The sequence below is a fragment of the Phalacrocorax aristotelis genome, chromosome 5 (assembly GCF_949628215.1).
Source record: "Phalacrocorax aristotelis chromosome 5, bGulAri2.1, whole genome shotgun sequence".
In the NCBI taxonomy this organism is placed as follows: Eukaryota; Metazoa; Chordata; class Aves; order Suliformes; family Phalacrocoracidae; genus Phalacrocorax; species Phalacrocorax aristotelis.
In genome coordinates, this window is record NC_134280.1 from 21761188 (window position 1) to 21777282 (window position 16095).

General features: G+C 38.3%; 1 protein-coding gene across 1 annotated transcript in view; it reads right to left on the bottom strand.

Annotated features, from left to right (window-relative positions):
• The window catches only part of LOC142057409 (sodium channel protein type 2 subunit alpha-like), an 83844-nt gene extending 83648 nt beyond the window's left edge, over window positions 1-196 (bottom strand). Inside the window, exon 1 of the mRNA XM_075093355.1 lies at window positions 95-196. The gene's annotated coding sequence lies outside the window, so the exon portion shown is untranslated. The remainder of the gene's footprint in view (window positions 1-94) is intronic.
• Between the last annotated feature and the right edge of the window lie 15899 nt (window positions 197-16095).

A 16095-nucleotide genomic window follows, 5' to 3' on the forward strand; every position in this document is an offset into this window, starting at 1 on the left:
GGGCGAGGCGGGGGCAGCGGGACTCGCGAGCGGCGGCCCAGAGCAGGGGCCGGGCAAAACCCCGCAAACAAGAGGGAGGAAAGAAAACACTCACTTCTCCCATGCCGCAGGTAGGTGCTCTCTCCGGGCGGCGGCAGCCGCCGCCTCCTCCTCCCTCCTCCTCGCAGCCGCTGGGGCGCTCCGCTCCGCTCCACCGCCTCCCCCGGCCCCGCCAGCCCAGCGGCCGCGCCCCCCGCCGCGCCCCCTCGCGGGGGCCCGGGCAGGGCGGGGCCGGGCGGGGCCGGGCGGGGCCGGGGGGCGGGGCCGTGCCCTGGCGCAGCGCGCCGCGGCGGGGCCCGGAGGCGGGAGCAGCTTCTCGGCAGGACAGAGCGCTTCCTGCGGGCAGCCGTCCCGCTGCCGCCTGCCCGTGCCGCCGGGGCCGCGGCTGCTCCCGGGCGTCCCACGGGGAGCCGGAGCGGGGTCCCGACGGCCGCGGGAGGCGTGCGGGGTACGGCCGTGGCGCGCCGGTCCCCCCCAGCCCTGCCGGCGAAGGGTGCGGGCAGCGCCCCCCCGCCAGCACATGCTCCTTCTTGTGCGGCTTTTAAAAATATTCGGTGCATTTTTTCTACCGGTGGCTAGTTATAGTACCTTTTGAAAATCTCTTGGAAAGCAAACAATGGAAAATAAGCTAGTCTGCAGCTCAGTGTGAGGTGTTTTATGTGTTATTTTACTAAAGGAAGTGCGTCAGAGTTGTTGCTTCTTGCTTAGGCAATAAAACCGTCATCCATGCTTTTGGGTGTGGACAACAGACAATAGTTCTGTACAGATTTTAGGGGGGAAGAGGCATCTGAAGACCACTAAGCATTCAGGCTCTACAGCTATAGCTGCATAGCTCTTCTAATGTGTATCTAAACCCACTATGGATAGCTAGCCGCAACCAAAACCACAGCTAAGCACAAGTTAAAATGCTTAGCCCTGAAGTTAAAATTAAAATGCCAGCCCACCTAGGTTCCATGGCACTTCCACCACCAGTACTTCACCTTCCTGAAGGCCTCCTGCTGTGGCCTGGGCCTGCTGTCTGCACCGATTCCCCATTCTGATGTTCTTAGAACCTCAGTGGATCTAGAAGGCTGCGTAAGTTAATCATGTCTGTAACTATTGTCTGTGGTCATAACATAAGACTATGAAAAGTCACTGGAGATATCTTGAATTCCCTGCTGCTTCAGAGCAGGGAAGGGCAACATAGGATAGGTGTGATGTCAGAGCATGAAAATTCAGCATATACCTGTCACAACAGAATAATACTCTAAGTAATAGCAATTGTTTTCTTCATCTTTAGAAATAGATCATCTTCTTTAGAACTAAGAAAAATACATTAATGAAATCCATAAGCATAAATTTGAAAATGTTCTTATGTGATCTGCCTTCTGTGCTCATATTTGCTTGCCCAGAATCTGTCACTTTTCGTGATGCACCATACCATGGCAGAGAGGAAGAGGTGCTAAGAGGGCATTTTCCTCTTCACTTTTTAGCACAGATAGTGGGTCACATGTTTCTGAAGCATACTTAGTCCTTTCCCCGAGTTGTGTCAGATCTGGTACAAGTCCCCAGCCCCATGGAACCTGCATGATACATTATCCATATTATCCTGTCTGACTGCCAGAAACTAGCTTCTTGATTGTGTCTAGTTTTCTCTTAGTTTTAAATAAATTTTAAAAAAAACCAACATAAAAATGGGACTGATTCCCTGCAGTATAGTAACGGTTCTTGATGGCTTCAGTCTGGTTGCTCCAAACAATATATATTCTAAGAAGCCCTAATTTAGCACATGGGACAGTGGTACCTGACTTTGGTGACTACAAATGAAACCCTTTAGAACTCTGTATGAATTTAAAGTTGAATGTTAAACTAGAAGAGATCACATGCAGAGTGAGAATTTTCTTTTTATTTCTTCTCCTTCCCTTTCAAAAGGCAACCCAAATAAAGGGAGTTTTCCCCTTTTTACTTTTTTTTTATGTTGTTTCCAATTTTGTTTTTTCTTTTCCTTATCATTCTGACATTTTAGTACTGATGTACATTTGCTTTCTGAATGCCTTGGCTATGTTGAAATCTGTAATACTTCAGTATCCAATGTTACTGGATTAAGCAGTGCTAGAGTTGCACAGACAATGAGTACAGACTACAGCTAATTTACTTATTTGGCCCCTGTTTTCATGCAGATGAAGTCTTACACATGCCCCATAATAATAATAATAAGCAGCCATTATTACTGCTTAATACAGGTAATAGGATCATAACTGTAATAGCTAATAAATGAGTGAAAAGTGATGGGGTTTATCAGATGGTACAACCTGTTTGCAAGGGACATAGAGTGAATTGCAATAGTTAATATTGTAGCACCACTCAGTGTTCAAAGTGGATATAGCTTCATAATCAGTACATTTCTTAACAGCTGTGTGTTGCCACCTGAAGAAGCACAGTGATTGTACTGTTTGTAATCTCATTAATCCTATACATATGGCAATGTGCAGCTTACTTTAGGCATACCATGAGAGAAGTAAAGCATGGATACAAATGTGTGCTGAATATAAAAATATTGGAAGAAAATTGTCTAGTCCCTATTTTGAGATGAATGAGCCAAACACAAGCATTAACGGAATGGAAATCACTACAGTTTGTTACCAGCGTCTTTTCTCCAAAAGCTAAGAAAGAATTTTTGACCTGTCTAGTCTTGTGGTTCCTTATCTACTTTCCTACTTACAATAGATCATCCTGAAGAACAGAACAGACTTACCCTCTGCCCACGCTTCCTGCCAAATAATATTATACCATATAATGCATTACTGTGCTAACTTTTCACTCATGGACATGATTAGAAAGGAGACGGTCGATAACTGGCTTCAGAAAGTCTAGCCTCTTGTATCATATTTCCAGCTTGGCACTGGGCTGTGTTAACGTCACAGTGCTTGTATTAATGTGACGGTTTCCTCACAAGGATTGGTTCTATGTGAAATTAAAATGATCCTATTTCTTCTCCAGCAATCCTTGTTTCTGTCAGTTATGAAATACTGCTCTCTCAGGAGCTGCTTCACTGGTGTCTGCAGCAAGCCGAGATCAGCAACTTCCTCAATGCCTGTCAACAGTCAGGAACAATTAATTTTTCACTGGATTTTTTTAAAAACGTGTACTTATAATAATCTTCCCTTCTTCTTAGTCAATAGTTGTAATTTTTCTTCAAAAATTGTACCATCAGACTTCATATCTTACGCTGTCCAGTTAGGTGTTTCTTTCTGGCATTATGTTGTCTACCTTCTCCTGACATTTCTCCACCATAGCTCCTCCTGTACTTCAAGATAAGCAATTCAGATGTCACCCTACAGGAGAATTATCATGTGTGTGAACTTATTCTGCCATGGCAGTGGTCTAAGAATTTGACATCAAATTGAATGTGAGATGGTTTTTGATGGTATGAGTCAATATTAGCATAGAAAATATACCTGCCAAAATATGCAGTATTTAAAAATACCATGTCATGAGACACTGCTGCAGCTGCCCTATGAACACGTCTAGCTGCAGTGGATTCTAAGTGCTGTTGCATCAAACTGCTCACTAATTGTAGAAGGTAATGTGTTGCTGGCTGTGTGATTCCTCTGCTCTTCCACAGTATATCTGCCATTGGCTTGTGCTGCAGAACTGGTGGACTATTAATTATCACTGAGGTATTCAGATCTTTCAAAATGTGTTAATGAACTAGAGAATGGCTATGGAATTATCTAACTTTTAAAAATACTGGAAAAGTAAACAACAGTCAAAATTTGCAGTTAAAACTGTTCCTATAGTACATCCATTTCAGTTTAAGCAACAATTAATTTCTTGTTATGCAAAGCAACCTAGAAGCAGTATCTGAAATGTCTCACTCAGCTGCTGTGTCACTAGGCTCAGAGGCTATACAGAAAACACTGCTTCCAGACAGTGAGTTGAATTAAGGGAACTAATGTACTGCTTTTATTCTTTTGCCCTCTTCAACAACCCACCAACAGTGGTCTCCTACTTCTTGCTGAAGACTTGCATATTGTTTTTTTCTCTTATTTTAGTGGAATTGTCATCCACAAATAGGACTTGTTTACAGAAGGTTGAATTCAACTTCTTGACTATAAAAAGTTTTAAAGAAAATTAGTATTTCTAAAATACCTTTTGTACTGGGTTTTTTTGGTCTTGATATGAGTGATTGAGCCAACACTGTAGAGAGATCAAACTAACAATTTTGTGCAAAATCTCATTGGATTGCTAGACTCTTGCAACATTTGATTATCAGTTTTATATTGCAAACACATTCTTTTGCCACTTCATTGTAAATACCATAACAGGCAAAGTGGATGGAAAAAATATATTTTGTAGAAGTGTCATAACTTGCACTTAGCCAGGTATTTGAAGTTGGGATCCTGTTCTGTCTGTTTGAAGTAGAGCCATTATCATCAGTAATCTCAAATACCTGTAGACCAGCCAGTTCTTACAGACAAGCTCAACAGACAGTTCTTTATCCATCTACTATCACATATTGTCCAGATTTCAAATTATTTGTTCTATTATTTTCTTAACCTCTTCCAGTTTATTCACTCTTTCAGCTGTGGGGGCAGTAGAACAATTTTCCACAAATGGTCTCACTAAAACTGCATTTGTTTGTTAGAGTAACTCCAACTGCAGCTTTCTACTTCTCATAAAGCAAAAGGTAAAATGTGCTGCACAGTGGTAAGCAACAAAAAATACAACATCAGTGATTTAAAGAGCTCCTGAGGCAATTCCTTTTACTCTTGGACACAAGCTATTTAGATCTTTAGATATTAAAAAGATATAAGCTTGCTTTCAATGTTACCAGTGAATACAGATGTTTAAGCCTTGGTTAAGCAATACATTAGCACACTAACATCTAAACTATTCTGCTTGATTTTGAATAATATTAGAAATATTAATACAGTATCTCTGTATCATAACTGATTAATTTGGCCTTTATTATAGTATCAGATCTCGCCTGGATATGACTTGGATTTTGCATGTATCTTTCCAGTCACATTATACTGACACATCCAGAGGAAAAACTTCTGCATTGCTGCATATTCCATTATACCTCTGAGGATGGAATATGAAAGACTGGAAAGTTGTGGATAGCTGAAAAATACTAATAGTGTTTCAACTGTAATTTATAAAGCACTTTTAAGTAGAAAGAAAATAAAGAAATGTATTTTTAACAATAAACAAGTTTTTAGTTTGAAATGAAGAAAAGATTTCTACTCATAAAATGCTTTGCCTAAATCTCCCTTTACAACCACATCAATGCAAGCGTTTATGCTTCCAACATGAAAACACACACAGTAACACATATAAAGTTGGATCTACTTTATGTGTGTGGAATGTATACATGTATTCTGACTGAAACTCTAAATAATTGTTAATAACTTAATATTGAAAATTAACATGGGCAGAAATTAGGTGCTTTTAAAATTTATTTATTTAAGTCAAGTCTTTCCCCAGCTATTCACATTTCTTAAGTCCTTTTTTTTCCCATGGTTGATTAATTTTTTTCTCCATCAGTTTTAATTCTACTTTCACAATCGCTCTCTGTGATTGAAAGAGAAATCCAATTGTTGTTGAAGTCAAAGGTAAAACTGCCCTAAAGAGAAAGTTTTTCATAGAAGCATACTATGAAGAAACTAAGTGCTTATTTCAGAGAAAGTCTCAATTTTCTAAATGACACATTTTATTACTTGTCCACCTACTGTAGTTCATTGACTATCCACTGTGCTGATTTTTAAAGAAAACCATGTCTACTAATCACGTTTAAAAAATCTTGAAAAGTTTAACAAGACTTTGTGCCCACAATCTCCACAAGAGGGCACCCTTATCTAACAGCTGAATCTTATGCAAAAAAAAAAAAACTATTAAAAAAAAATAAAAAGGCCTTTCTAAAAGCTTTAGGAGGGGAAAAAACTCTATGGAGAGTTTAGTGAGAGACAAAGCTATTAAATTATCTTAATTGTAATTTTAAGTGCTGATAAGGCAAGTCTAAATTAAAGCGTGCATTAACTCTATATTAATGTTTTCCTAAAACAACTCTGTTGAAATTTCCTCATAGTCTAAAAGTTAAAATAATGTAATTAGGTCACCAGAAATACAAAGCTTTTTTAGCATTGTCTAGTAAAATCGGTTTATTTAACCAAGACAGACTTGCTAGGAGGAGTGATGGAGTCTAGCTAACACATCCTCAAGCAAGAAGAACATTCCCCCGCCCCCTTTGTTTTATCTTCTATCTTACCACAGTAAGGTCAGGTTTTCTAATTTTGTTGATAGGGAGCCAAAATTGAGAAAAGTGTTAGCTACTATGTCTAGTTCTATTACTACTGATATGTCTGTGATTATGTCAGTGATAACACTTGCATGGTAAAAGTCCGTAAACCGTGGGTAAAATTATTCCATTCATAAATTGTCATCTTTAAATTGCCATGGGGATGTCTATCCATTTGTTCGGGTGTCCAGAAGGAAGGAGTGCCAGTTGAAAGCATCAAAAATGTACTTACAGTATGTGTGCCTGTTGCAAAAAGCTATTGCTCTGTCAAGAAATTGTAACATGTTCAGTCATCTGCTCCCCTCCTACTGACAACAAAACAATTTCCATTTACAAAAAATGTGCACTGATTGTAACATCCTCTGCTGACCTTTACATATCCTAGGTTTCTCTTTTGTTAGCAGGATACTTAACATAGAGTTTGGGTACAATGGATTGGGCCAGTAGTAGGATACTTGTTTCTTTTGAAACATTTTGAAGCATTTTTGAGATACTGCTTTTGACTGAGTCTTAGCCAGGAGGAAGACTGTTGGTGTTTTTAAATGTTAAAGCAGCCTGGCTGAGTCTCTTTTCTGGGAAACCATGGTTTGGAACAGGAAATTGAAACTTAGGCAGGGCAGACTGTCTCTGAGGTTCCACTCAAATTAGAAGAACAAGTTCAAGTTCTGTTATCTTTTTCACATGTCTTCATCTGTTGTTTTAAAAAACAAGGTAATGAAACAATGGCTGTTAATCATACACTGAATCAGAGGACAAGGAATACCTAAATATAGTGGTTGGGATCCAATCTGTGCTCGTGCATCATGCACAGCTACTTAACAGCTGCTTTTCAAAGGTATTGCTGAAGTTTTGCTTTAGGTGGATGAACCATACAGATGGATGAACCATACAGATGGAGTTAATGCTCAGAGGAATTCCAGAAAACCTTTGTCCTCCATGTCACACATACCTCTACAGCCTTTCTGTCAACCTATTGGAACTTCACACAAATCAGTTCCATTATCACTCATTGCAATAATGGTTGAAAGAAGATTGAGGAAGACTGTCAAACAGAAAATGTACTTTGCTTAAAAAGATAGGGCTACAGAATCTTTAACAAAGGTAGATGTTATTTAAATACTAACACACCATTAATTGCACTATATACCAAAAAATAGAAGTTATCTTTTAAAGACTTTGTTTAAAAAAACTCCTTTGCTGGATTCACTTCAATTTCTCATTTTACTATTTCTGAAGTCATCACACATTTTCAAAAGGCAAAAAATGTGTGAAATACAGTTATGTTTGGAGTGAGGGATTTAATGCAGCAGGAAGATGGTTGTATCTAAGACAGATGTTTAACAAGATGAAGAGGATTCTTTCACAAGTCACTGATTTGATGTTTACGCAGAGTACTGTAAGGAGAATGGCAACATAACCCAAATAGGGGGCAGTAAATTTCAGTTTGTGCAGTTATCAGAAAAAAGATACTGGTGGTCATCGTATTTACGCAGAAGGGAAATAATCACCAGAATTTCACCATCAGACATTAAGCTATCTACACACTGGTTTTGTGTCCTTAAAAAGAGATTTGCCTCCCCTTAATTCCTAAAGAAATATTTTTAATAATAATTTTTAAATACTGACCTGTTAGAGTATTTCATGGAGCAAATGGCACTCTTCTACAGCTGCCCTTCTTGGGATGATTGTGGGGCATAGAGAGTGGGCTGCCAGCTGCATGAGTTGCTAGCATTTACATCAGTTTGCTCCCCAGGATTTCAGAAAGCATTTGCCTGCTGCGGCACTGTGCATGCTCAGCATGAGCAAGAGCTGTGCACCCCGCAGAAAAGATGGCAGTTCCACATGGTACACTGCTGTGCATTTCTTGTCTGCATGTTTTGCCTGTTACGTAGGTCTCCCTAGGAAGTACCAGATTTGCTGGGCAAACTCAACACAGCAAACCTGTTCAGACCAATGGGACTGGGCTTCTGCAGTGAGCACAGCTGTAAGGGACAGGCTCCAGCGTGCAGGCTTCCTAGGATACTGGCAGAAGCTGGAGTACTCTTCCCAGAAAGGTTGAGCTCTGTTAGTTTCCAGCAACAGATTTGTTTCTATGAAGGAGGCAGTGGGGGTTGGTTGGGGTTTTTTCCCACCATGGATCTTTAGTTTAACTAAGTGCATTTTCCCACTTGGGTGTGGTCTTAGCAGAGACATTTTGAACAGGCCTTCTTAAACAGGTATTTTAGACTGTTCCAGCACAAAATTTCTTCATCTGCTTGCAAACTCTGTATTTTGCATTGTCTGGCTTTCTTTTGTAGTTAGCTTTGACTACATGTAACAAGGGACTAACTTTCCCTGTCCCCAAGTTTAATGCCTTTAATCTAATGATCAGACATCATTTGTTGTTATCGCCTCCTGAGTACAGTAACGCAAATGGGCAGAATTCCTGGAATAATGAGACAGGCACAAGCTTAGCACGAAGCAACATGAATTGCTAATAGGAGGAGATTAGCTACAGCTCCCTTTTGACTAGTTCTGTTCCTTCTAGCCAGATGGGTTTTTCTTCCACTTTCCTCAGTTTATGATCTCAGGATTACTCCTTGAGTGTGAAGTCATCCTCCTCTGAGGTGACCTACTCCTTGTTTGGAACCTGTCTATGTCACATGTGCAGAAACGCACAAAGCAAACAACTCTGGTGCAGTGTTTTGGTTCACTACACTGGTAAAAAATCTCTCCCCTCTTGTCTATTTTTAAAGGATGAAAATCATTAGAGAAAGGACATATGTTGGCTAACCTTTCAGAAAGAAGGGTAAGAGGCTATGTAGAAAAGTCCCCAAAATCCATCCCAAGGATGTAAGACGTGCCCTGTTATGACATGGGAAATTGTCACAGATTTCTACTGACATGAAAAGTATTTACCAGTGTTTCCTACACATAACATTGAAGGCAAGACAAGTTGTACCATTCCTTTGTTACCAAACCAGTAAACACGTTGCCAAACCCACTGTATATTAGGTCATATCAGTATTATATACAAAAAAACCCTCTTTTTTTCTGATTTTGCAAATCTGTAGTTACATATGATTTGCTCTGTACACACTGCATTTGTTTCTTTCCTTAAAATGAAGTCTGATCTGTAGCCAGTCTTGTCTATCTCCCTGTACACTCAGATTCTGATCTTAGTTACAGATGTAACTGCACTGAAGAGTACATTATTACTCCTGATTTATGTAGTATAGATAACTTTTAAGACGAGACTTCAGCCATTCCTATGAAATACCATGGGGAAACTCTCTGAATCTGAATCACTCCCTGAACCACTTTTGTTGAATAGCAGTAGATCAAAGAAAAACATCACTGACTGAAGAATAATAAAATGAGAAGAAATGACAGTCATTTCCATGCCTTAAGTCACAGACATAATTCACAAGAAAGGAAACTTTAAACATCCTATGTAAATAGAATGGTAAATGTATTGGAAATTAAATGAGAATCAAAGTAAAGTTGGATGATTTGACCTCGAATTGTAAATTAATATTTAATCACAATTTTTAGTGTCAGATTATTCTGTGTTTATTTTCAGAAGCTGCAGGTTCTCTCTGCTGAATTTTAGGAATAAAATTACCAGTTTCCAAAGGAAAACCATTTTCATTCAAGCTAATATCTTACTTAAGGATTATTAATTCCAATAGCTGCAATTTACTGCCAGAAAAACTGTCAAATGAAAGGAACTTCATGTCCCTGCTGTGTTGAGCTGAGCAAGAGTTTCTTTAGATGCCTGTTTTACCTTTTCTCACTTTAAAATTTTTTTTTTAAGCAGAGTACTGTTAACTCTTTTTTTCTGACTCAAACTCTACTTGCCCTGATTTCTTTTTCACATTCTGCTCTCATTAGACCAAGATGCACATCAGATATTTTTAATGGCCCAAATCCAATAGAAGTCAAAATTGGAACCATTCAACTTACAACTCTATTTGATAGAAAACTGGCACTAATATTCATGTGTATGTATTTGTTCCCTTGATTCTGAGACTATCATATTTTCTAGACTGGTTGACAAGTTTTCCCCCTTCATCATATGCATGCATAATATACAAGCTAGGGCTGTCCTTTCAGTATCAAAAATAAGTAAGTTTTAGGGAACTTTGCATTTTTAAGGAGTATTTAAACTATGAGAAAATATGTATGATGCAAGAATAAGGCCAGCAGCAATTGACAGCCAAGACTGGAGAATCAGTAGTAGCTGCAATACTGTATTTTATTCGCTTCTGAGTATTTTATTTCCATCATTTTCCTTGCTACACCTTTATGAGAAAATATGGCCGTTAACACCTGGTAGACAACCACATGTGTAATACAGTATTTACATTGGCAGGACATAATCACTAATAGCCTGACAAACTTACCTCTACTAGTACTTTAAGTATGAAACACATTATTTGTTACACAGGTTTTTTGTTTCACTTTCACTTGGGAAGAAAGAATTCAGAAGAACATGCAAAACACTCAAGTTACCCACAATGCCAACAAACAGCAGTTGATAATCTTCATTTACTTTTATCTCCACAGAGATCTTAGTAGTCATGGGAGGCATAGGACTGGTTTTCATGGAGATAGAAAACTCTGATTTACAGCAAAGCAAGCTTTCCTTATCTCCAGATAATGCATAAGGAGGCACCTTGGGGAGGCATATAGTTCAGTCTCAATACTCACTCATTCTAACAAGAGAACAAAGATATTAATGGTGATGGTGCTTTTCGTGTCCACTGGAAGCTGACCTACATTGCAAAAGTAGTGGCACTGCATTTCCCAATGCAGCAGCAGGTTGCAGTGATTATTCCATCTATCTTTAATGTTACCTTGAGTGCTTCCACATATGCATTACAGCTGACAAAAGTACGACAGCATGGCCATAAGGAGAATGTCAATAATCATAAAAAGCCAAATTTGACCTACTTACCAAGAGATGAGCAGCATTCTATTTTCAAGCTGCAAAAATGGATGACGTGCTTTACCTACATGAGCAAGACAGATGAAATTAACAGGAACTCGGTAAGTGAGCTGAAAGGACTGCTATAAAATTTGAATTTGGAGGAAGGTGAGAGAAAGAAGACAGTGAAGAGGTAGCACCTCCCTTGGTTTATGACTTCCCTCTTTCCAGCACTGAACTGTATTCAAAATGCTTACTCTGTTCCACTCTATTCAGGCAGTAGGACAGGAAGCCATATAGCAGGGTGATTGGCTAAATAGTGCCTGTGAGGCTGTACTGACCAATAGCATCTGCCAAGCGTGAACTTTACATTCTCTTATGTGCCTGTCAGGTATACTGTTTTATATATTGACAACACTAATTATCACACCACTAGACAGACACGTTGATGGCACAACCATTCTGGGTCTAACAAGGTTAAAGGATATTTTGGTTTGTTTGTTGCGCGAATTATTCCAGCCCATTCAATATTTTTCAAGATAGAGTATTCACTTTCATATAACAGATCTAAGCTTTCATCTGTGCAGCATCCCTCCTTGCTTTTAGGGATTCTTAGCAACTGGAAATCCTGACAAGTACACTTATTTGCGATTAACCTGGTCTTATGCTTTCATAGAGGAGCATGCAAATAGGTGAAGAGCAGACTCGCACCTTGAGACAGAGGGGTCTCACATTAAGGGAACCAAAAGCAACCAAGTCTGCTTCATAAAAGGATTATGCTTTTAAAGGTCTAAGTGTAGGAGAGTTGTGAGCTGTTTTGAGTTTTCTGCTAGTAACTGCAAGATGAAAGTCTTGAGGAAACTTATTGAGACACTTAGCAGTCATTCTCCAGTAGGCATTTACTTTTCAGCGGGGGCTTTCTAGTCTCACTTTTGTTTCAGAGATGAAAACCAAACTGAAAAAATGGAGCATTTGTGCTATGAATATAAGGACAATTAGATCTTCAAAGGGGATTGCTATGTTGCTGGAGAGCCTATCTTTTACCTGAGCATCCAGATTAATATCTAAGGATTATGATGGCTGAGACATGGTTGGTTGAAACCAGATCTTTTTTTTTTTGTTTTATTGTGCAGAAAGTTGCATTCAAGCATACTGAACAGAACAGATAATGTTAGATTCTTGTTGAAGAACAAAGAATCTTTGATCTGTTTTGTGGGCTTCTGTCACAAATAAATCAGAGAGTACCCTTACTGGTACTAGATGATAAATTTCTCTGATCAGGGAAATTGGATTATTTTTGCAGAGAGAACTATACACATTTATAAGAACATAAAACTAAACAATATCACTTACTTATCATGCTTTCAATACAGTATGAAAATTTGATTACATCATGAAAGAAAGAACAATTTGCAGTACTTTGGTAGAAGGCAAACTGTATGGACCATGTTTGAGGGAACAAACCAGGAGGAAGACTGGAAGGAAAAGGAAAGAGTAATACACAATAATATTTTTTTTTAGGAAATAGATGAGAAAAAAAAAATCTATGTAATTGGGAGCCTTTTCAAGAGCACACTTGAAGAAGAGTTCAGAATAGATCTGGTCAGACTTTCCAAATTTCATTCTGCTGGGAAAGTTTTCATTGTGAATCAAAGGGAAAGCCCAGAAATTGTGCGGCTTCCCATGGGTAGGAAATTTAGGCTGTCTCATTTCCTTTCATCCCATCCAATCTTTGGAGCTCCTTCTACTGATTTGATTCCTGATCTACGGGAGTTTCTGATCCTGGAAAAAAAGGACTGCTGAGCTTTTAGTATGACTGTGACCCCTAATCTGCAGAACACTGCATCTACAACTGCAACCACATCACAAACAAAAGTACTAAGACACCTACGATGAAGAAGACAGCCTAGAAATGGAGAACAAAAGACTAAGGCTAAGGATGCAAGAGTCTTCACTCTAAGATCATGGCAGCAGGAATTCTCCAAGCACTAAAAGTTCTGGGTCAAGCTTCTATGCTGGAAAAGTTCTTGAGTTTTTGCAGTAACTTTAAGTGGTGGTACATAAAGAATCTACTGAGCAGAGAGAATGCAAATCTACCTACAGATTTACCAAAGACCTGGAACAAAGGAAAAGCCCCCAGTCTCTGCAGAAAATAGTACAACTTAAGTCACTGTCAATGGCTCTGAAAAACAGAATATAATGATTAGTTTTGTTACAACAGCCTCAGATAATAGGATTAACCAGTTTCTTACAAGCCATATTATTTAACATCATATTTTGATTATATTTCCAACCCCAGCAATTTAGGCTGCATAACATCCACTGTCTGTATAACTAAAATGGGCTATCTGACGATGGATACTTTTAAACGGAGTTAAATTGACTGTGCAGCTGTTTAAACACTGAAGTGACTGCTTAAGCCATTACAGCTAGAGGCGCTGCATTCTGAATCAAACTCTAACTGGGAAAGAAGTTGTGTCTTTCACATGATTTTCATTAAACATACATACTGAGACAGGGTTACAGGGTGGGTACCTCTATAAATACAGTTTGTAGAAAAATTACTAAAAAATTATACATTTTAAGTCTCTTTTGGATAACATTTTCCTCAGGGTTTCCAGGTCTCTGTTATGAATTTTTCATAAAGCCTATATTGGAAATTTAAGGAACCTGATCTACTTGGAAAGAAAAGTAAATTAAGCAACAACAACAAACCCACTAGATTTTACCCTTCTTGTGATGTGACGTTCTTCTAAAATGCTAATGGGCAAAGTGCTTTGTTATTTGTGGAAAGCAGAACTATTCTGAAGCAAAACCAGTCTTCACTGAAAAGCATTCATGTTGGTTGATAATTCTCATGAAAAAAAAATTGAAGTTAAAAACTCTGTTTAATTTGCTTAGAGCATAAAGAACAGAAAAATGAAAAATTTCGGCACAAACTTCTCAGCATTTCTAATGTTTTGAATTTCACCCTGGAAATTCTAGCTGTCATTTCTGATCTTGCCTTTTTCTTGTTCTTTTTTTTAAAAACCAACTCCTGACTTCAGATTGCATTACCTGATGATTATGTTCAAATATCTTGTGGAGGAAGGCTGCAAAAGTAGCTTTTACTCTCCTTTCTCCCACAATATTTCTTCCATTACTCCTTACACAGCAGGGCCACTTCTGCCATGTCTCTTGACATGTAGTGATAACCTGACAAGGGAATCTTGCAAGAGAAGGAAGAAAGTAGGAAGACCAGTCGTCTTCTTTGAGATAAGACTAAACTCACAGCAAGCTAAGAAAACAGCCTGTGTATTAAGCTTAGCAATACTATTAACAGCACATAGTCTTGAAAACAACTCAGAACAAATGCTGGTTTTATTACCTTCATATTCCTCACAGGAACATAATGATAGAGAATTCATTCCCCTACTCTCTGATATAAATGATGACCCTCCATTAATCACTCGGTTTTACAAGTGTTTTTGCATATGGATAAACTGCACAATGCTGTTTCTCTGGCAAAAATATAGTTTAAATAATAATGAAACAGCATTTTGTAAAAGATATATTCTCTTGATTTGTTTTGCTGTCATGAAAAGGCTGACTACATGGAAAATACATGCACAGTTTGTCAAATTGCTTCCCTATTTCAAAAAAACCCTAACATTCTTTCTGATTATTGCAATAACAAATATCTTTGCTTTTAATCAGCAGGGGTTATCTAGGGTTTAGCTATAAGGACAATAAATGGGCATGTAGAAATCAGCCTTCCAGAGCAGCTTTGTAAATGCTCAGTATTTGAATAACACCTTTTCCAGATTAAATAGCTCGGAATACAAATGAAAATCTCTAATACAGCATCTGCATAAAAACTAGTATTCTTACCTACAAAATATATATCCTCATTTCTTGTTTTGTAAGACTTTAATTCACTAAAATACAGTATAATTGTAAGTAATGAATATTAAAAATAATATTGACAATTTCAAGTTTGACATGGAGAAATTTCAAAATTTGTCAAATTATCAATTTGCCTAATTTGAAATTGCCAAATTGTTTCTTATTGGTGACATGGTCAAATGCATGTGATGTGAGCTATACAAAGTACTTCGTATTCATTGTGTAGTTGGTCATTCACCATAACTTCAAATGGACAAAATGGCATCTCAGGAAGACTGAAATATTAAGATCTGCAATGAAAATTGAATAAATTTATAAAACTTACAGTGCCAGTCTCATAATGAGAAAAGAATAAATTAATATTGTGCCATTTTTCTCCCCTTACAATCGTTATCACAATAATGAGATGCAATAATCTTTAATATATAGAATTGGTAGGATGCTAAGCAGTCCCAATTCAGTCGGAGAGGCTTTTATGAAAAATGAGGTAAGAAAAAAGCTCATCATAGTCTTTGGCATGAATTAGCATTCTGAGATCTCATATAGTATGTTGGAATATGGTGGTACTTTGTCACGGTAATAGTTGTGAGAATGACAGGTATCACAGACAATACTAATTTGGCTCTTCTTGCATTCTATTAACATTATAAGAATGGCATTGTTTTGGGGGGCAAAGAAAAAAGAACCTGGTTGTAGGTGTCAGACCTTTCAGCCTTGCAATCTGCTTTCCTATGAAGAGCCAAGAGCAAAGAAAACTGCTTTGAAATGAGGTAGGTAGTACAACAGAAGTCTTAACAGCTCTTCAGAAACACACAAACCAGCTGCAATTTGGTACATAAAACCAACGGTGTACTATTGATTCCCAGCTGCAGAGCAGACAGATGGCAGCGTATGGCCAGACATTTGTGAAATGAAGTAGAATTTCAACACTGACCTTCTGAACCAGGATCCCAGGGGATCACAGAAATTCCATACAAGTTTG